Source organism: Coturnix japonica, chromosome 15 (assembly GCF_054131305.1).
Source record: "Coturnix japonica strain WE chromosome 15, WE-NBRP24, whole genome shotgun sequence".
NCBI lineage: Eukaryota > Metazoa > Chordata > Aves > Galliformes > Phasianidae > Coturnix > Coturnix japonica.
The window spans coordinates 9,095,257-9,117,499 of NC_140677.1; the positions used below are offsets into that span (position 1 = coordinate 9,095,257).

General features: G+C 43.1%; 1 protein-coding gene and 1 long non-coding RNA gene across 15 annotated transcripts in view; one reads left to right on the forward strand and one right to left on the reverse strand.

Moving 5' to 3' along the window:
* The window catches only part of SLC6A6 (solute carrier family 6 member 6), a 116,781-nt gene extending 94,883 nt beyond the window's left edge, over window positions 1-21,898 (reverse strand). For 11 of the 14 annotated variants that reach the window (XM_085516871.1, XM_085516866.1, XM_085516869.1 and 8 more), the window contains exon 1: window positions 10,985-11,145. The gene's annotated coding sequence lies outside the window, so the exon portion shown is untranslated. Of the gene's footprint in view, window positions 1-1,117; window positions 1,234-10,984; window positions 11,146-14,015; window positions 14,141-17,115; window positions 17,234-19,055; window positions 19,113-21,617 lie in introns of those variants that run through there. The other 3 variants (XM_085516858.1, XM_085516857.1, XM_085516856.1) reach the window with 3 other exon arrangements.
* Window positions 11,303-16,067, forward strand: LOC146758354 (uncharacterized). The gene is made up of 3 exons (XR_014934837.1): window positions 11,303-11,525; window positions 11,901-11,970; window positions 14,933-16,067. It is a non-coding gene; the product is annotated as an uncharacterized LOC146758354 (long non-coding RNA).
* Window positions 21,899-22,243: the final 345 nt, after the last annotated feature.

A 22,243-nucleotide genomic window follows, 5' to 3' on the forward strand; every position in this document is an offset into this window, starting at 1 on the left:
AGTCAAGGAAAGGGTAAAATCTTGGCCCTACCAAAGTCAGCAGGATGTTTGCCAGAAAGCTGTAGACAGCTTGTTTTATCCAGGATTTTTAATTAGCGATTAAATGATTCAATGGCAAGTTGGCTGGTTTAAGAAGGAAAGAAACATAGAACAGCTCCAGCATGCCTCTCCCTGCCCACCCCTTGGGAGGTACAGATCATACACAGCTTTTTTTTTTAATAGGAGACTTGACAGGTATTTCATTGAACCTTAGTTGAAATCTGCAGTTTCCCAGGCCCCGCCTCCTTCCCCAGTTTGGGGATGAAGATAGGAAACACCTGCTAATGACACCAGAGACATAGCAAACAGCAAAAGCCATGTGTCAGCAGAAAGCACGCTGAAAGCCTGGCCTCTCTGATACACATTGAGTTCATCTAATGGTGGTTATATGGAAAAAATAGGATGGTGCATTCTTTTAATCGGCACAAATCTGAACGTCTGTGAATGTTCTGGAGTGACAAATAAATAAGGCATCTCCCTGCTGAATTGGCAAGTCTCTTTGTTACAAGCCCCACAACCCAAATGATCTATTCATACCACACACACCCCTTATTTTGCATTATTTTTCTGCTTTTCTCAGTCTCCTTCTGCTTTTCCCACTCCAAAGTACATGGGTTTCTATGGAAACAAAACACGTCATCGGAATGGCCAGAACTTGGTGACATCCCTAAGTGCAGAGCGAAAATGCAATCTGAATAAGTGTTTTGCAATTTACAACATGAGCTCAGAAAGGCAGTGGGTGATTATCCTGTGCACGTGTGTGTACATGTGTTCGCGTGGGCGCCTGCCTGTGCACGCACGCATTGCCTTGTTCCACAGCATCCACACACATGCAACGCCACTGGCTTCACGGGGCAGCACGCAGCAGAAGGCTTTGCAGAATCTGTCCCATCTTATTCTGTTTTAATATAGCTGAAAATTGCTTTGACAGCTGAATAGGTTCTTTGTTTATAACTCGCTCCTCGCTGACTCTGCTGCATTATGTAGCTTTGCAAATTACTTTGTCAAGAGCTGAACATATATGGTCTGAGCATGAACAGTTCAGCACGATGAACTGCATTCATTTTATGTGACTTACAGCACTGCAGTCTTGCTGCCTTTAATGTGTTTCCTTTCTCAGCGGGTTTTGCTTTCTGATCTTGTGTTTCTTTTAAATTTTCTTGGGGTCTTTGGGATCACCTTCTTTACCGTATCCTGCACAGACACAAAGCATTTTCATTATGTCACTTTTCAGTATGTTGGAATGCTGTACTGTACAAAGACTTTGGCTGTGCATAACAGGGATTATCATTATGGAGTTAGCTAATTATCCACCTGCAAATGTCCTGCTGCCACCCAAAATCGCTATGGTTTTGTTACTATTTGAATTAGTATTTCAATACATCTTTGCCCAGAGAGGTGGTGGGTGTCCCATCCCTTGAAGCATCTAAGGGGAGGCTGGATGGGCTTTGAGCACCTGATGGAGATGTAGGGGTCCTTGTTCATGGGGCTGGCCCAGATGTCCATTAAGGTGCCCTTTGAACTCAAATGATTCTATTGTTCTTTGAAAATGGATGCCACAATACTGAGTACCATATAGGATACATAGAGCTTCTTATTTCACTGTGTCATCCCTAGCCTAAAAGCAGCCCTAAGTAGGCAGATCTCCTGGCCTGTATGGAGAATGCATAGACTCCTGCAGTACAGCTGTGTGTGAGTGAGTTGTTTGTCTGTACAAAGCCTTATTGATAACACTAAAGCAAAACCAGACTGCATGGCTTTACTGGCAGTATCAGGGCCTTGCACCATGCTCTGGGTGAGCTTTGCAGGCTTTGCTGGCTGCCACCTCCAGTGGAGCTTGAGCTGATTGCATTGGTCGTCTCCTAGGGCTGTTGCTTTTTCTATGTCTAACCATGTCTTGTTCAGAATTAACATTATTTCAGATTTACTCTGTGCCCTGTCCGGCACAAACTCAGGGTATTTTTCTCTGGTTTCTTCCATTCTTCCTCCTCGACACTTTAAATAAATAGTATTAATTCTGATGGGCAGATGATATGGTCCAGTGTAAAGATGACTAAAAACAATTGATTGTACTAATGGAAAATTCCTATTGACTTTGTAGTAAGCATTAAACCGATCTCCTGTGGGCTGGAGACGGAGATCTTTACAAAGAGTCATCACTGGGGAGGATTTCTAGTGCAGGAAACAGAGCTGAGCCCTGAAGCACATTGCATTTCAACAGTTTCTGTTCAGCCCATCAGCTGGCAGATCTCCAATTCACAATGTGCCCCACGTTTTGCACTGAGCAGTGCTTCACCACTTCTCAAAATACCAGCCCTCTGAAAACAGAGGGGAAGTTTGTCAGACAGACAAATCCCTCCTTATCTTTCAGTCATAACCATCATCTACTTCAGACGATTTAAAGAAATTTGCACATATTTACCTTTAAAAAGCAGTCAAGAGAAATAGACTTCTATGCGAGTTGCTGTTTGAAAACAGAAGCTGAGAAAGATTCTTCCCAACCTTACTGGCTCCCACTCACACTCTTAATGTGCATGTATTTCACAAATGTTGGCACACCGTTTGCTAATTTGTTGAATATATAGATGTTTTAATTCACCATCTGTGTTGAAGTTCTTTGTACCAGAAACTAGTGGCTTCACTAATGAATTCCTTATCTTCTGCCCTTTCAGTGAATGGTGGACCGCTGCCTGTAACCTATAGGAAAAATGCCAGTGACCGTGCAATGTTCAGGTAATCACAGAAAGATGAAAGGCCGCACGGGTGGTTTAGGAACTAAATTGTTCTTGTTCAGGGAATTTTCAGATTTAGCAAGAAGTCATGAGATCTGCAGAGAGTCAGTAAATTTCCACAGCTGGGTTCTGTTCTTCACCCCCCCTTGTGGCAAACTCAGCTGAACCACCAAACATGTTTCAATCAGCCCAAAACCTGCAGGATCCCTTGGAAAATCCCAGACAGCAGCTGGATGTTGTTAGCCTGGGTACCAAGAAAGGCAGTGGTGATTTGCACCATCACCACTTCTGTGCTTTGGTGGGAGAGGGTTGAGGTCAACAGGACAAGGTGCACAAAAAGGATTGTGCGAAAAAGAGAATGAGAGAAAAGGACAGTCATGGTTTGCAAGGGAGATGTAAATAGTTTCCGGGATTGGAAGGCCTAGATGTACAGAAAATGAGAAGTAGAGGGGGGAAGGAAGGTGCGTCATCAACTAACTGGCAACACGATCTCTCTGGAGTAAATAAAACAGTTTTGTGTGTGCCAAGTGTGTCCCTCACTTTCCTTTTACAGAGCGCCCAATGCTGCTTAGATCCCAGGTGCTTGATTTCCATGTTCACATACCTTGATGTGCATGAATTGAACTATCTTTCCGTAAGGCAATAGCGAATAATGAGCTAAATACATCCCACAAAGAGGGGTATCCATGGGCCATTGAGTGTCAGGATACAATTACATAAGAAAACTCATTTTTTTTAGAAAAGGCCAATTTTCTAAAAACCACCTGACATTTTTGGCCCTCGAGATGGATCGGTGCATAACTCAGGCATGCAGCTCAGATCAGGTGCTGCAGTTTGGAGAAACATCAACATTTCCAATAGGGTATCAGTCAAGAAGGGGCAAATAAAATTCAGAGGAACATGCTGCAAGCTAGAAGGCAAGTCACAACAGAGCAGAGTCAGGTAAATCCAACTATCGGTGAAGTGACAAATTTATTCCATAGGCTTTATGACCTTGTTGTGTTTTCTCTCTAAGACTGCATGTGTAAATATGGTAGGCAGGAGACTCCAGGACAGTGCTACTTCTGACTTTCCACTGGCTCACCAAGGTTCAGCTGACTGACTTACATCAGGCCCCTCACAGCCATAAGAACAGACCTCATGCTTCTTGACAAAGCAGGCCGGGGGGGGTGCAGAACCATGGTTCCAGTTCAGGGCCCATACGCCAATGGACATGGGAATCCTAACCAGGATTAGCAGATGGATCAAAGCATTTAAGACTGCATTTGCAGAGCTGAATAACTAAAGGAAGGTCGGTCATCCATAGGGCATTTCAAGTTTTCCCTCAGCAGGACAAAAAATCAGCAATAGGTAAGGGATCTCTGTGGCCGGACAGCCACTGCCCTAGCTTGAATGCTGTGAGGCTCTTTCAGTTCTTCAGATAGTAGTTCTGTAAACAGGAATTACCTTTGGACCCTTAAAAAAACCTCACTTACTATATCATTCTGGAATGGCGCTAATCTCTATTGTGGAGGTCAAAGCAAGCTTTCTATTATAAGGTCCATGGAACACACCTACTTCCCAGCCACTCACTTGCAGGGAACAAAATCCAGCCGGTCAGAATGCCCTGTGTGTAACAGGATGCCGGAGCAGGAGCTTGAGGCAATGCGGGTGAGGCACTTTGAAGCCATGAGACCTCCAGGCTGAAGACTGAGCCCTGTGTGAGGCAGTGCTGGCTCAGTGCCACTGCAGAAGCAGCAGAGTTTTCTATTTGCTCCTTGCAAAGGACAATGGCCTATTCAGGGACAATACCAGCTGGAGAGGCCCCTGCCTCACATCCTACCCAACATCCAGCTCAGCCTTACCAGGTTGCTCCACATGAGCAAGTGCTCTCATGGCCTCCTTCTGCTATATGTTCACCTTTCCAGAGTTCATCCTGATAGCATTTAGGACACATAGAATCTAGGTAAGATTGGGCCCCATGGTTACACTCACAAAGTCCCAACCTTGCAGTCACGTGGACTGGAGCAATGCCCCAAAGTGCAAACACTGATAGCTGGGGTGTGGTAAAGCTGGGGGTTAGCTGAGGACCCACAGCTTCTTTTTCTTTACACATTTTCTATGTATTTTCCTAGGGTTCTGGAGCGCACGTTGCCTGTGCTGATAAACTTATCAGCAGCAGAGTGAAACATCCGTTTCATTTGCACTGTTTACAAACAGCATATTTCTCTAGTTGATGAGTTGGGATTGAGGGAACACGATGAGTTTGTTTTCCACCTGTCCCCATCAACACTTAGCACCAACTGGATGGATGCTGCCCTGGGGCCTTCCCCTGACCTGATCCTCCACCCCTGCATGCACCCTCCCCAGCCCTAAGCCCTGGTGATGAGGAAAGGCAGTGGCACAGTGTGCGGACTCTGATTACATCTCCAAACAGGAGGAGCACACAATTGGTGGGAGCCGCCTGCTTTCTAGCCCCTTTGTGCTCAGGGGTAGAAATACAAATAAGTCTCCATGTCTTTTTCCTGCTTATGTGAACAGAGATCCGTTTTTCAATAGCAGGCCCCAACAGATAAGTATTCCCTTTGCCTGGTATTTATTTTTTTGGGGGGAAGGCCCTTTCATTGGCTATCGAGACAGTACCCTGCAGCACCTGGGGTTGCAGGTAGAGCCATGATCCAGGGATGCTTCCACACCTGCTGCAGTGCCACAGCATCCACATGCAGCCTGGGCACACCCAGCCATTGCCCTGTGCTTTTGCACAACTCAGAGCCAATTTGCAAAGCTCAGAGATTTGGCTGAAGCATCGTGCCAGGACCATAGGATGGGTGATGGCATCCCAGTGAATTCTCAACCCATTTGCTTTTGTCTTCGTTGTCTGGTCTCATCTCTCGAGTTGTCTCAAGGAGAATGGGATCATAAATTTTACGAGCAAGTTTTCCTTCTTAAATGAATTACATAACGCAACCATTATGCTTGAGTTGTATCAGAAAGACCACAGAGAGAGAAGTGGTAGGAATGGCAACAATCCTCCCAACAAGCTGTGGCACAGCCCCGGCACCGCTGGCAGCACCGCGCCCAGCCTTCACCCGCTCTGCATGTAACATCACGCACCGCATGAAACAGCAACAACACAGAGCCCAGCCAAGGCAGAAAGTGGAGCAGGGAGCAATTGCTTTTCCTCTGCCTAGACTCACCAACAGGGCTACTTCTGAACTCACTCATTCCCAAAAGCGCTCGGTGACTAATCCAGCTGTGTGTGTGCCATACAAGTGAGTGGAGGTCCTGCAGACAACTCCTAGGATGAAGGCTCAGACTTGAACTTTATTATTTTACTGCACTTGGGGAATTTCTTGGGTTATTTCCTAAGTGTTTTCTAGGTGACTTCCTTGTTGCTAAGTCAAAACATGGCCTTGACTAAACCTCCATTTGCCCACATATATTTAGAAGGAATGCAATGGGTCAGTTTCTTCCCTGCTTTGACTTGATCAAGAATCCACACATCTCTCCCCTTTGTTACAGACAGGAAGGACTTTGCAATCCCCGAATGCACAGCAACTGAGAAGTGCCTCATGCTGTTATAGGAAGTTCAGCAGAAGCATTTATGAAAGCAGCATCCCAGAGCTGGCTATCTAACTACCTGACATACTGTAGTACATCCCTGCCTTGTTGGCTGCCTCTCCACAGCTATTTGTGCCCAGCAGCCTGCTGCATTACATGGAATACTGACAAAACCAGGACAGGGTCCTACAGCATGTAAATGTGGGATCTGATAAAGGGAAAGCTGCTGCGAACAGACAATGCGGACAGACACAGAGGCTTTGCAGAGTCCTGAATCTGAATCGACATATGAGGCTATCAGGTTTCACTTGGTAAAAGGGGTTGTCTGCAGGACAACGTATATGAAAGATGAAGTTACTTTGAAAGGGGGCTCTTGTGAGCCATTGCATTACATCACATTCAGACTGAGCCATCAGCAGCTCATCAGTTGACCTCTGGCTCTGATTCTCAATACCTAGAAGCATCTGGCATGAAAAAAACCCTTAGAGAAAGCACAGGGAGAGAAATATCTGCACTAATTCAGCTGTGCAAAATGCTTTAGAGAAGACTGCTCCACCTCAAGGATATCCTGATATTTCTGAGCCATTACAAGTAACAGCAGTAGAAAATTTTCATGGAATTATTTTGTGGTGTGTTTAACTGAGACATAAAGGAGAGGAAATCAGTAGAATTCAAAATCAATTTCTACCTTACAGCTAAAACATGTCAGCTTGGATGACTTAGTAAATATTCCTAGCCACTAATGTGTCTTTATTTTGATTGCACAGGAGGTAAATCATCCTCATAAGCATGGTGGAAAACCACATTGACCTGGGACATTTATGATGAATTCCTTGCTCACAGTGCAGATGTAAATGAAATAACTCTATTGCCACATCCTGCTTAGCACTTAAACACCATTTCTATCATTTATTTCCATCACTTGAACTTAAGAACACAGAGGAATTTTCTGAATGTTATGTATGAAAAGTATTTCTTTCTTAGAGTGAACCTGTAAAAATGCACCCCCTTTTAATGGTTATCAGTGATGAGCTCAGAGCAAGGCCCATAGCCTGGAATATTTTGGAATTCCAGGTTTAGTTCATATTCATCACATGAGCAATACATTCACCCTCTGTCAGACTGCAACCTTCCATACTTCTCCATGCTGATGAAGATAAAAGGAACTGGTTGTGATCAGGATGGAAGGGTCACAACTAATAAAAGTCCTTCCTGCCCAGATTGGTGGGTTTTTTTTTGGTTTTTTTTTTCAGTGTCGGGGAAAAAAACACTAACAGAAAGGACAGGATACACAGCCTCTAACACTGCTTTGTACCTCCATGTATTTAATTCATAACTCACACAGGGCAACAGTTTATTGCTACTGCTAGCTGAAAGAACTATTACTTCAGTGGAAGTGACTGATGAGCCTCAGAGGTATCTGAGTAAGAACAGCTTACGCTTACTTAATGTTCTGTCTCTGACCTCCCAACCAGAGCAGTGTCCTGCAGAGAGGGTAGCCCAGATCCCAATGAATGGGAGACAGCTGACTGGGAAAAGCAGCAACATCTCTGATGTTGTCAAGGAAGAAACCTAACCAGCTCTTCCACTGCAACGTTTCCACTGGACCAAAAACAAAACAAGCATTCAGCTTGGTTATACTTGAGGGTGGCTTTTACAGTCATTACCTGGCCCTCCTATTCTTCCCCCAGCTCCGGACTGTGCCTTCACTCATCTCCTGCTCAGCTTGGCTGGGCAGATCCTGGCGCCTGCTCAGTGTTTTCCAGTGCTCTCGTGTGCCAGCCTAAGCTGCCTTATAGGGTAATAAGCTATTTGCAGGTTTAATACGATAAGGAACAAGAGAGCATTTATTTCTGTTGTTTTATTTACATAAAGAATAATAACTGGCTCTCTCTGTCTCAGCCTTGTGCTATTAATAAAGTCCATGTGAGGAATATAGAAATGTACGTCACACGTGGAACCTGTCAACATAACTAGTCTCTGGTTGGAATACTTTCCATGCTGTGTGTCTCCATATAGCCCATCTTTTGGGGACATGTGACCCAGAAATGTGTCATCAGGACATATGCAGTCACCAGGCTGATGAAAGGAATTCAGGAGAAAGAGAAGCAATAATGCTGCTTCTTTCAGCCTCTGTTCAGCTTGTTGCTGTTGCTCTCTGGAGGTCAGAGACACGAAAAGATGTTGCAGTCCCCATACTGGCCCTGCTTTTACCTCTCATACTGCTGGCTTTTATGCAATGCCATATTTTTTTTCCAAAGACTTAAGAAAAATGAACTAAAAATCCACAGATGTCAGTTTCTAAAAGCAAATAATCACTCCCATGCAATAGCTGAAAGGCAAATTTGTACCTAAAGACATGCAACTAGCATCACTGGCATTTTTCATTGCCCAATCAAAATGTTAAAAATATAAATAAACAGAGAACACACAGAGAAAAATACACTGGGATTTTAACATTCTTTCACAATTCATAACCAAACTGCGGTCAGCAACATGGAGCGAGAAAAACATTTGGTTCTAAGTCATGACTTTAATCAGGCAGTCTCAATGGTGTCTGGTGGAAACCTTCCAAATTAAATGGATGTCCAAATTAGAGACATTCAGACTAAAGATGAAACATCACAAATAAGCTCTTTTGTCTAGAATAAAGAGAACCAAAACAATCAGACTCTCAGGAAGATAACCCATACAACATTGTTCCCTTGGGCATCTTTGTTAGTGATTAACCCAGTCTGTTTTAAATGCCTAAAACAATGACACCAGTGGACGAGCTATTCTCTGGGCACACACTGGCCTCCTAATCTCTGTTCACCAGGTCTCTGTACAGCCACATCCTTCAACCACCCCACTCCTTCCTCCCAGCCTACAGCTGTGACTCACTCTATTTAATCAGTGTGGCCATCAGGATATTCACCTAACAAACCAGAGCAACCCTTGATCTCACTACCATGACACATTTTGTTCATAACTTTCCCTCCTTGTGCCAAATCTAAACTCACGCTGTTAGTGCTTTGGGTCAAAGCTCCCATCATGCATGGCACGAAGCCCCTCTAACACACCTTACGTAAGTGTAAGCGCATTAAGAGAGGGAGCAAAGAAAGGACTACAGTCCTCGGGCCTGATTAGGAACCTTGTGAAATCCTGAGTAAAACACTGGCATCAACAGTGCTGAATCAGGCAGGAAGGGACTGATCTTGCTGCTACTGCTGAGTGCCTCTGGAAGGGTTTGCCGCCTCTTTGGGGTAAGGGATTTCAGTCTGCAGATTCAAATCCTAAAGCTGACAAAGTTATTACAATAACCATGAAAGTCCTGCAGCAACACACCTTAGAAACCATCATGGAAGACTCAGCGTTACAGACTCAAGATGTATTGATTCCTATAGGATATTTTATTTTTCTTTCTTGAAAGAATAAAGGAGCTAATATAAAATGTGAGATTAGGTCACAGCAGAGGAGTGTCTCTACTGGCAGGAAAGTAAATCTTGGCCACTGCCACTGTAGTGATCTTCAAAAGATGTCTGTGAGCTGCACTCCTATACACTGCAAAGAGCTTTGTAGCATCTCCACTTCCTGGTCAGCATTACCCTTGTATTTTATATTATAAAATATGTACACTACATGTTAGATTATATAGCATAACTTATGTTAAGACCACCTCCAAATCCAATTCATAATTAGAATATATGTGGAAGAAAATCATCGTGGCAGCACTTCTGATTATGGCCAGTTGACAATGGATGTTTTAATGAAGAAAGCAGCAAAATAATATCACAAACATGGTCAGTGTTTGATTAGCTCACACCTGCCAGCATTTTCCTGGTGCTCTAAGGAAATGCACTGCTCACATTATCAAAGATGAACACCCTGAATAGTCACAGGGTCACTGACATATTTTTTCTATTATCTGTGGCTAATCTTCCTCCTCCTTCCCCCTGCCCTTCTTCATTACCTGGGTAACTGCTTGCAGACCTCTGAAGGAGTGGTTCTGGTAGTCATCACAGAGGTGTGTTTTGAAAGGAGGAGCTCAACCATGTAAATATCTTAATTATAGGAACAGAAAGGCCTCATCACACATTGTCACAACTGCCATAGCCCAGGGAGTCAGATAAGTTACCCTGAGGTACGCAGACATTTTCTCCATGCTGCATTTGTGGGTGTCCGGATAGAAAGAGAGCAGACACATTCGAGAAATAAGGAGGGGAAAGAAAGATCTGACTCAGAGCTGCCTTGGAAGGGTCAGATGAAGCACCAGGAGTACACTAAATCTAGGGAGTTAACTTGGTATATTGGAGGTGAACGACTCAACAGATGGATGCAAAGTTAACGTCAACAACAGAAAGTATGTGTTTGCATCATATATCCAGTGGCACTGTCATAAACACATGACTTCAAGACCCCTTTCTGAACTGTACCATTCTCTACAGGAGATGGAAGAAGCAGGGTTCATAGTCATTTAGGAAAAGCTGGTAGAAAATGCACATCTGTGACATTAGCTAACAATAGATCTTTCCTTTCTTGGGTTCTACTTTTCTTATTCAGATAAAATTAAATCATAGAATCATTAAGGTTTGAAAAGACTACTAAGATTATATAGTCCAACCAACTCATCACCACTATGCCCACTAAGTTACATGCCTCAAAGTTCTTCCCCAGAGTACAAGGTTATTTACCTGGGAGTTATTTACTCAGCTATTGAGAGTCAGGTATGCAAGGGGTTGTGCTTTTCTCTCTCCTGGATACCGTCCTTCTGAGCTTCCAAAGAAAACTCCTCCCTGTATCAGCCACTGCACATTCAGTTTCAGACACCGACTTCCCCGAACTACCTAGTGGTATTATTTCTTGGAACACAGGGGGAAGAACCTAATGCCATACACATGGGAACATGGCTACACAGAGATAATACGAGTCAGCTTCAGACTTGTAACAGCAAGTGGTTTTTTTTTATTGCTTTCATGATCTAGCTGCCCATATTTGGGGTGTAACTGGAAATCATGTGACATCCTGAAGTTCTGCTTCCAATTCTTGTAAACATATGTAAGAATTTTCACTTTCTGATTTCTGGAAACCAAAAGTGAGGTGCTTCTCAGTAAAATATTTTTGCCCTACAGAAATTGATGCTCCTGTAAATGATCCCCCTAACTAACCTATGTTAAAAACTGCACTACTGAGCCACAGCCTGCCTGTGTAAAGCTTGGATGTGCTGGCACCAAGGTATGAAATAGCATACATCTTATCATTTATGATGACATCATTATCAACAAAAAACACTTCGATCCAGTAATAACAACTGCACTCAGTTGCAGTTTCTCTGAGAATTTCAGCATGCTGAGAGCATGGGGGAACTGACTCAGTCTTTATAGAGAGAATGTAAGATACATCCTGTTAATTAATTGTGCTGAGAGTGGTATTTACAATTCATTTATGATATGAGAGCTACAGGGCTCTGGTACATTGTTAGTAAAGTGCTATTAATATTGTAGCTGTCTATGCTACAGACACTCTGCAAGATCTTGAAATCGGGTGGAAATGCTTTAAACACATTTTTGTGTGTTTTTTCTTCTTTGAACATACGCCCCCTCCTATCAGATGAAACAATGCCAGCAACTCCAGCAGGACCAAGAAGAAAGCCTGAGCTGCAGCTGGAATTCAGAAATAGGTATTATGCAGCATTGAGAAATACTGTGCATTGTTAAAGCACTCTTTGAACAAATGCAGGACCGGAAGGCACTCTCCTGCCATTTTTCAATTCACTGTTATCAAAGGCCATGTTCCAGAATACCTCTCAGAAACAGCCAGCAGGACTTAGTTATCACTATTATATAGGATTAGAAATAAGGGAATAAGAATTTAGCAGAAACTACAGCACATTAGACACCACCCGGACCATTCCACAGATGGTCTCTGTGCTAACTTTACTGTCCTTATTTGGGTCTGCCAGGAATCTGCCCAGTTCCATACAGAAATCTGGACATAGCAGTGTATGTATGAACTAGGAAAAGGCAACGTTAGGGAAAAGCAAGGAAGAAGAGAGATGTTAAGATGATGCAAACTAACTGAAGCTTGAATACTTGTTGAAGCCTTATTTTGCTACAGATCAGTTGCTGTAGTTAGCTGACTTCCTTCCCTTCTCTGATAAATTTGAGTAAGTCCCACTTTGTTTCAGTGCCATTCATTTCCAGATGTATGTGTGCATCTGGCTGTCTCTAGGATATACGTTAGGAAACTTAACAGAAGGCACTTGATGTTATTAGTCAGATTAAATATCCGATATTCCCTCTGCATCCCAAAATACTGTAATAATTCAGAATATCCTTTTGGGCTAAGATGACTCAGACATTTGCATCAGCTGGCCAACTTGGAAGGCCTTAAGTTATTTGCTTTGTTAACAAATTTGTATGTCACATTCAGATACACAAATTCATACATAATGATATTAAAGGTCACAGCTTCTTAGAAAACACTCTGTTACCACTGAAATATAAAAACTGGCTTTTGTCTACAGATAGAAAACTTATACTCTGAAGTTGCTTCATTAAGTGAATTCATCTGTTTCTACAGCCATGCTCCCCAGTAGCCTGTAGCAAGAAAATCCTCATTTGTTTTCTTGTTTCTTTTTCCCCATGTCTTGTATTCTGGTATTTTTATCATGCCTGGCTTTCAAGTGGGAGCATTAAATTTCACATAAAGGACTTTTTCTGGAGACTTAAAGATTTTGGATAGGCTGAAAACATATTTTGTCAAGGAAAAGTTTCCTTCAGAACACAGGAGCTCCATTGGGGTCTAAACGAGCCCTTATGTTATGCTTCAACAATTGGCACATGAACCTGCAAACAATTTAAGGGTGGTATCACAGAAATGAGCTCTATAATCAGCAGGAATAGGAAGAATGAAGAATATTTAGACTGCACATAAGAACCATTCTCTTGAGAATTTCCCTTGCAAAAAGGATGGTTATGGATAGCATCATGAAAACAATCTCACTACATGTAAGACATTGGTGCTTAAATGTACATACAGAGATGAACTGGGCCAGCTATAGGACTGGATTACTAATGTACTAAAGGCAGCAAGCACTGGAGTCAAGGCATACACTGAACATGAATGTCCTATAACATGAACCCAGACCTTTTCTTTACTAGTGACTATGGTCACTAGTCACACGTTAAAACTCTGACAATTTTGAGCACTGTGATGATATCTATACTTTTTGCCCCCATAAGTTATTCTGAAAATGGGAAAAGGTACTTGAGGAAATATTTGGGAAACCAAAGTCATATGCTTTGATGTGAAAAAAAAAATCACCCCAGCTGGAATGATAGATTCTGAGCACAGCATCAAACAAAATGTATCATAAACCTCATACTTGTGTCTTTGACACAAAATACGGAAGCCTCTGATTTAGAATTCAGCATATTTCAATGGATTCCAAATAGCCTCAAGGGTAGCTCCAAAACTAAAGGTAATTATGAAAATAAAACCTCAGAATTCTCAAACCAAAGGCTTAGTTTAAACTCTGAAGAGAAACTTGTAGGGACTGGTCCTGACTGGATCACCAGAAAAGGAGATAAGGGCTGGTTCTGCACCAATCTGGTCTTGTCTGAAGCATGTCTGTAACTTTATATGTCAATGATTGCTGTGGTTTCACTAAAACTATTCCCACACTTGAGAGATAAACACACAGAAGTCTTAAACAAGCCTTACCAACAAATTCAGTCTGGAGCATCCTGCAAAATCAGGTTCTTTCGAGAGCAAAGTGTCCATGGTTCTTGACACGGAGGCCTGAAGATTAGGCATCACATGCGTGACCAATCTGTTGCTATTCAAAGCTGTACAAGATTCAAAACAGGTTCAGTCTTGGCATATGTTCGTTTAATCACAAAAAGACTCACAAAGGTGGTTTTTTTCCATCTAAAAACAAGCAGCAGAAGAGAGCTGCCTTGCTCAAGAATCTACCCCAACAGCATGATTAAGGCTCAGGACAGCTTGCCTTCCCTTGCTCTCAGGGTCTTCAGCACAACACCTCCTCTGGGCATTCTCTCCCTCTAGCACCTATGGTTCTGGTGCACTCTAGTTCCTGCAGCAGTAACTGAGGCAGTGGGGCAACTTGTCCCCGCCTTGCCCTGCTGCCTCATCCCTGCAGCACTGCTTGGCTCCAAACAGGAGCAGGCCTGGCCAGCTCCATCTTAGAGACTGAAACACAGCACTCAGGCAACCCCTGCAAAGATTTCCCAGACCATGAATACCTCTCAACATAATGCTACTAAATAAATACTACACAATGTTATTGACTTTAGCTCTGCATTGTTTCTAGCACGTAGCCTCAGCTAGGTATTGCACCACACAGTCCTGATGTTTGCTTTGTGATGATGACCTGTGTTGGCTTACTAACCTCCAGGCCTAGTTCCCGTCCCTGACTTGAACTTGCATGATTGCTATACTCCCTCCTAATTGCCCTGAATCTATTGCTTTCATCCTCCATGCCCTTGGGTAGCAAATAGGGTGCTGTAGACATTGCTCAAAATACCCTTTTCATGGTGCCAGCACTCCTCTTATCCTTACACTAATTTGGTATTATAAAAGCCTACATGACTTGCAGGTGCTCTGTTTATTTTCTGCAGTGCCCAGGGGAGGGTTCAACAGGTTCCCACAAACCTCAGCTTCAAGGAGACCCGGCCTATGGGGACCTCGGCACAGGATGTGTGACAGCAGCCTGATGCTCACTGTGTGATTCACAGAATCATTTAAGTTGGAAGGGACCTTTAAAGCCATCTGGTCCAACTCCACTGCAATGAACAAGGACACCTACAGCACCATCCATGTTAGACTACAAAGCTGTCTTACAACCCTAACAACTCTCCATTTCTTCCACTCAATCCTATTTTTCCTTTGCAGATCCCGTTTCCCACAGTCCTGCCTCTCCTCCCCTTCTCTTTATCCTACATCCTTCCCTCAAGAGCCTGCCTTGCTCTCATCTCCCTAACCTCAGTCTCATTTCCAGAGACCTGCTTTTAGAAATACATCAGCATGTTACAAACAGACCAGCCTTGCCAGCTTTTAAACTCCCTCCAGTTATTGCTTGCAAGGCAGGAGAATGAAAAAGAGACATTCTATGGGGTCCCCCTTGGCACGACCATTAATTTGTCTAGATCAGCAGTTTCCAAGATTTTCAGCCTGAAACCTCCTTTCCGGGCTTGTGATCTCTCTTCCTCCAGCACTCCTCGGGGGCGCGACCCTCATTTTGGGAACTTCTTATCTGGATCAGACAAAACTGACTCCTCAAGAATAATTTTCCTATCGGTGCCATGTTTGTTTATGCTGCTGAATGGCAGGATTACACCAAAGTTCAGGTTCAAACTTGTCTCTTTGCTTGTTTTTAAGTCTAGAAGGAATTTCTGGGTGTCACTCACCCAGCAGAGAGTGAACTCTGCAACTTTTGACTGTTCTGGTTGGTGACAATTATAGCCCTGCTGACCTGGTGTGGCATTAACGTGCTTGTCTGCAAAGTTCAGCTGTGCTTAGATAAAGCAAGGATTTGCTTCTCTGCAAACTCTGGAAAGATCATCGTCTTCTGTACTTGCATGTCGTGATCATTCAGATATAACAGTCACTGTACCCAAACCTTTCCTTATACAGTAACATGGTTTCATCTACTACACTGAGCATCCTGACTGCCCCACACATGCGTGTCATTAGATGAACTCTAATGGCCTCTTTCCTTCACATCACTTTGCCTTTCTCTTTATAGTCACAGAGACTTTGTGGTTAGTGAAGAATTTAATATTGTGATTTCCAGCTCTGCTTGTCATTTACACTCACTGGTAAAAGGGTGAGATAAAACAATAGCGAAGTAGGCAAGGATCGTAAAAACACTACCACAAATACAAAACTTTCAGAACTTTTGCAGTCTGGATGTGCTACAGCCAGTCCTGCTCTCCTATCTCCTAAACTATAGGAAATTGCTTCACCTGGTTGTTTCAAATGTTTTCACGTCATATCCACCCTCAGACTATTTGTCTCTCTGTAAGGCTGCTTCTGCTCCCTCATTGCTGCATTCAAGGCCGGCCCTTTTAGCTTTACTATTCACAGAATCTCTCCTTCTTGGTAATCTTAGTCTAAGCCTAAAGCAGTTGCTTGGCTTTCTGTTTGACCCCAGTGCATTTGAATGTTATTGTTTTTCAATTTAAGCAGCCAAGAAATATCTGCCTAGACACACCAGGGTGGAATCTGGGGAATGTGAAGTGGAAGCTGAGCAGTGCCGGCAGCACCTGGGAGCAGCCAGCCTTCATACCTGGCTCGGGAAGACACAGAAGAGAAATCTCAAGCTCACGGGGGACCAGATAATATGAGCTTCTGAAAGGACCTACCACCATCCATGCAGTACAGGGATTAAATTACTGAAGACCAGAAGACAGAGAGAGAAAAACATTTGGGGTTTGTGGCTTACTGCCATTCAGACATGTGCAAGTACATGAGGCAGTTGGGTACAACCCCTCTCTGCAAATATTCAGTCTCCATATGAGGTTTAAGCATCTGACTTCGGTTGCTGCCAATAAAAGATATTAGGCTGAAAATGTTTCAGCATGAAAGGAAACCACTGAAGCCAACATCAGGGCTTCTCTTTCCCTCAAATATGAGGGCAAAGCCCCACAGCCTAATAGTGTAAGTCAACAAATGAGGAAAACCAAGTCATTCTTTGTTAGAATGAAACTTGTTGAGAGCCAGAGCACAACAGCAGCATGGAGAAGTTCCTGTTGGAGCCTGCAGTGATTTGCATGAGATCATCACCCCTCTGTTAGCATACATCACATTCAGAAGGGTTGCTGATTCCTGCTGAATTGGGGCTGATTTTCTCTTTTTTCCTGTTCTGTTGACTCTCTGTTTACAAGAGTTCACCAAGGTCAGGTTCGCCTTCTTCTGTGCTGTTAAAAAATGGAAAACCAGTGGAGATGTCAAAGGGGTCAGACTCAAGAAGATGGTGTGATTTCTGCTACAGAGCAGCCGTAGAGTCTGGGAAATCACTGCCAGACTCATTCAGTTTCAGCCGGGGGTTTCAGGCAGGTGATCTCAAGTTTCTGCGGAGTTTGGTCTGGTTGTGGCTAACTATTATTTTAATTAAATACATTCAGATTTGGTTCAATAATTTTTCTCACAGGGAGGATGGAGCATCAGACAGATCCTGAATCTGCAGGTATTAATCCTACCTCATAGACAGAAAACATCTACCTTTGTGAACACTGTGCTGTGGAAAGGAAGAAGTGTACTCTTAGGAATAAGTCTCCCCTAGCTTAGAGCAGAAATTCTCTTGAAGATGTCAAAACAATTTGGCTAATGCTCCTGTGAATCCAAAGAAACCAAACAGCACTCAGAGTAGTTAGAAGTTGGTAGATTCCATGTCAAATATATTTAGGATTTTCTGTTAGCAGAAAAGCCGAATAAACCTTGCATGCAATCACATAGCAACAGCAAAGCAAGGGAGAAAGTCTAAAGCAAACTCCACAGGCTCCTCTGCCTGCTCTCCCAGAGGAATGAGAGCTGAGCTGGCATTTCTTGGTAAAGTTCCCACTGCCAAGAACTGTGCATGGAGTGACACTAAGGGACACATTCTGTTCAACTGAATACAAGCTAGATAACCATCTGTGCTCCTTTTACTCATTTCAGTTCTGAATCTGTGCTCATTAACCATATAACGGTTGGGGGAAAAACAGCTGGTGAGAGAATGTGGCCAAGTATCAAAGGGAATTTGCTGAAAAGCTGCAATTCCAAATAAAAATGGCTGACAAAGTTCAAGGAGGCTCCTCTATATGATCTCATAAGCACTAAATAAAGAAGGATCTAGACAAAATAGGATCTGGTTAGTGAACACTGATAAATCCCTGTTGTCACTGAAACGCCTTGAAATGATAAGAAGGATGGAAAAGGAATCATTCGTGACAGTTTGTTATTTCTTGGCATTCAGAAGCACGTTACTGCCTAAGCCAGCCCAGCTGGAAACAGAGGCACATAGAAAACAAGTGCCACCAGACTTCTACATGAGAGAGAGTCTTACTCCACCAATTCTCAAAATAAGCTTAACTGTATCTCATGATGGTAACTGATCAAATCCAAGACAATCTTCAATCCCAAAGACTGAAATGTTTTATCCGCATCTAGGAAATGACAGCCCTGCAAACTGCTGTGCTGAACTGTGAAAACTTTCATTTCATGTGCTTTAAAGCAATGATTGACAAACCAGGGGAACCTGAAACTAGAAGTGCTCAGGAGGATGATTCAGCAGGGCAGCCCAGGGATGCTGGGGTCAAGCAGCCCAGAAAAAGAGACCATAGGCCATGGGTATTTGATGCTGCATCTGAACATGTTTACTTTCAGCGAAGCATTACCCACATTGGTTACAAACAAAAGAGGAACCTTGAGGAAAGCTGTGACACTGCCTTATGACTCAATGCTCACTCACAAGAAAGGCACTTCTCTAAACTGAGTGTTATCACCAGACAGCCTTTCAGGCTTTCTTCTTTAGTGGATGCTTTTTTAAACAGCTTGCTATCCAGTGACTTGTAGTCACACGCTCATGCCATTGATCATTCAGCATTTCACAAATTCTCTGGGAAAGTGCTCAGACTTGGACAGATAAATAGAGCTGTGCCTGTCAATGAGGGTCCCTTCTCTGCCTGGCCCAAACTGAAGATAGGGGGGATGTTTCCACAGCCAGCACCAGAGCTGCTGCTAAGGGTGAAAGGTGCTCACCTGTGAGCTTGAACTTGAAGGCTACTGCAAACAACAAGAATGGCCAGAGTAAATATTCTGTGGATTAGAACAAGAAAAGATATTCACAAGGTTAGGGTGCAGAAGTGGAAGGGAGTGCTGGGTTTACTATTGAACTACTGCTTTGAGAAATATGAGGGGAAAATAAAAGAGGATAGGACAGTTTTAGAGAGACAAAGAGCACAAAGCAGCTTTTGAACCCTTTCATGTCCCTTTGTTCTGTCTGGCGTGAATCAGAGTACCTTGCAGCAGCTCTGAGATGTGCTCTGACCCCCACAGCCAACGATGGGCCCAACCACAGGGCGTTTCAGTGTGACCCGTTAGCAGTGTTCCCCAAAGGAAACTACAGAACGAGTTGCTTGTGCCTCTCCTGCCCCCTTTCTACAGACTGGGAAAGCTGTCAGGACAGCGGATTAACCACAAATAGGGATCAAGTCTTGCCCCAAGAGTGACTAAGAGGTTTGTTAAATAAACTGCCTGCTCAGGTGACTCTTTAAATCTTTAAAGGTGACTGGGAGGGCTGATCTGTTCCTTTTAAAAGGAGTGTGAGTCTTACAGAAGAGATCATCTCAAAGCATAGATTCACTAAGGTTGGAAAAGACCTCTAAGGTCATCTGATCCAACCAACCGTTCACCTACCACCAATATTGCCCTCATTTCAGGCACATCCAAGACCATCACAGACCTCAAGAAAATACTGCAAAAGCCACAGTGAAGACACTGATGTGAATGAGTTACTCTGCCAAATCCTGCAGCCCCTTGTCTTGACTATAAGTCTTGCAATCAACATGGACACCCAGAATTAGGCTTCAAAACTGCACTGAAGGTAAAAAGCACGAATGAGTGGTGCAAACAGCCCTTCTCACTGTTAAAATGTGAGGCTGCAAAGGAGGGCAGTCAGTTCTAATGCATGACCGGGAGCTGCTGTAAAATTCCTTGCAGAAACAAGAGACCTATTATGTTTATCACCAATTTGCTAAGTAAGGTTAATACTCTGGCATTGGCCCTGCCTCACATGCCCTTAGTAGCACTACCAAGCTTTGTCCCACTAAGATTTTACAGTAGAAGAGATAACACACAGTCGATAACCCATTATAAACAGGTACTTTTATTCTCCCCCCTTCACCCTCATGCCTTTGCAGCAGGGAAGATAACACTGTCACCAGAGGACCTATTTCCAGCACCTATAACCAGCTTATGGCCAAGGAAACAGAATCCCATCAGCCACTGTGGTCAGATGAATAGCCTGTGTGAATATCAACATCATCATAAATCGTTTCATTGCTGAAAGTCATCTTAGCCCCAGAAGGATCTGAACGGCAACCATTTCCAAATCCTTACATACATCCATTTACAGTAGCTGAACTGTGGGAGGAGATTGAACTATTTTTCATCTCGCATGATAGTCACCTGTTCCTCATTTAGGAATGAATCCCTTTGCCTTTGTATTAGGCCCAAATAACAGCTCCTGAAATATATATGTAATCTCCAACTAAAACTAGGATTAAGCTAAGGCCACCGAACTCCTTTGTTCCTCAAAACACATTCAAACCCCTGACCAGATTCTGATCTTGATGTGAAATCTCGACTCACTGAGTTAAATCCAAAAGCCACAGTGTTTAAGTGGTCTATCTCAGTGCAGCCATAGTTTGGAATCAGTCCTTAATACTTGTGCACATGGTACTGTGCAGAATGAGTCCCAGACTATTTATAGCTCATACTATATATATAAATACACCGCAGCTTCCAAAAGTGTATTTCATCTTTTGGGAGGACACTGCTTTCTGTACTGTAAGAAAAGCCACGGTTTAGTGAAAAAATCTGCTCAAATCCTTAACCTGGAAGAGCAGCTCCACGCTGCCCATCAGATAATAAGCTGAATTCTTACATCACACTTTGTTTGTAGCTCCCTGTGTAGTTAATGGTTGCAGCTTATCTAACAGGAGAAATGTGAAACCAGAGTTTTAGAACAATGGGAACATGCCTGTCACCAGCAGGCTGCCAATGAATCATGTCCCTGCAGCCAGGCTCTCCCAGAAGGTCATTTACAACAGAAATACATCTCTGCCTGTAGCTGGCAAAATGCTGAAAAGTGCTTTTCAGTTTTACATGAACAAAACCCAATTACCAGAACAATTTTACCTTGCAGTATTTGTAAGTTCTGTTGATTGCAATATTTGGTAATAATATAATAATAAAGGTTCCGTGTCTGAGATTCTAAGAGTGTTTGTAACTTCACTTTGAATAGAAGGGAGCTAAAAAGCCAGTCTTTTAGAAACTTTAAGACAAAAGTGACTCCCTCACATTTAAAACAAAGGAAAAAGGGGAAAAAGAGGAAAGGAGAGAAGGGGCTGTTTTTAAGCAGGGTAACATTAATCCAGAGCATTCAGAATGGAAACCCTGAAATCACTGAAAGACACTGAACTCTTTAAAAAGAAATCCCTATGAAACAGAAGGCAGCACCGACACTTGCCTGCAGAGATATGCAGAAATAGGACGCTGAGTTTGCCCCCCCCTCCCCCCCAAGAAAATATCAACTATTACCTGTGTCAAATATGGAAGTAAATTTTTGCTAATACATAATTACTTTAAAGTGACATTTTCACTGCTCTGTCTGAAGCTTAAAGAGAAAATTCTCTTCTGCTGCACTTGCAAAAGAACTCCTGATTTTCTGCGAGAGGGAAGAGAACAGATGATGGGGGGGAATCTGTTCTTTTATGAAGAATGTCATTGGCACAAACAGCTGGCAGTCAGTGGCATATTATTTATATGTGCAGTTGCTCGTGTTTTTGAACTGATAAGAAAGCTATAGCTCATTTGCAATGCAGGTGAGGAACAAGAGTGGCTCCACAGCGCCACTGGCCCCTGGGCCACGTTCCTTATCATATCAGAAACATCTGTCAGGGCGCAAATGAATTCATTATAAAAGCACATCAAATGTGCAGCTTCAGGATGAGACAGCAGTCTGCAAAGAAAGCAGAAACATGCCCCCCCCCATTAAAGCTCAGATGGTCTGGCCCATTTTCTTTCTTTCTTTTTTTTTTTTTTTTTTCTTTTTCTTTTTTTTTTTTTTTTAACCATTTGGGAGGAGGAGCGAAAAAGAGAGAAACCTTGGAAATGTCACAGTTATAAATTGTCCCTTCTCTAGGAGCCAGATGTGTCTGAGAATG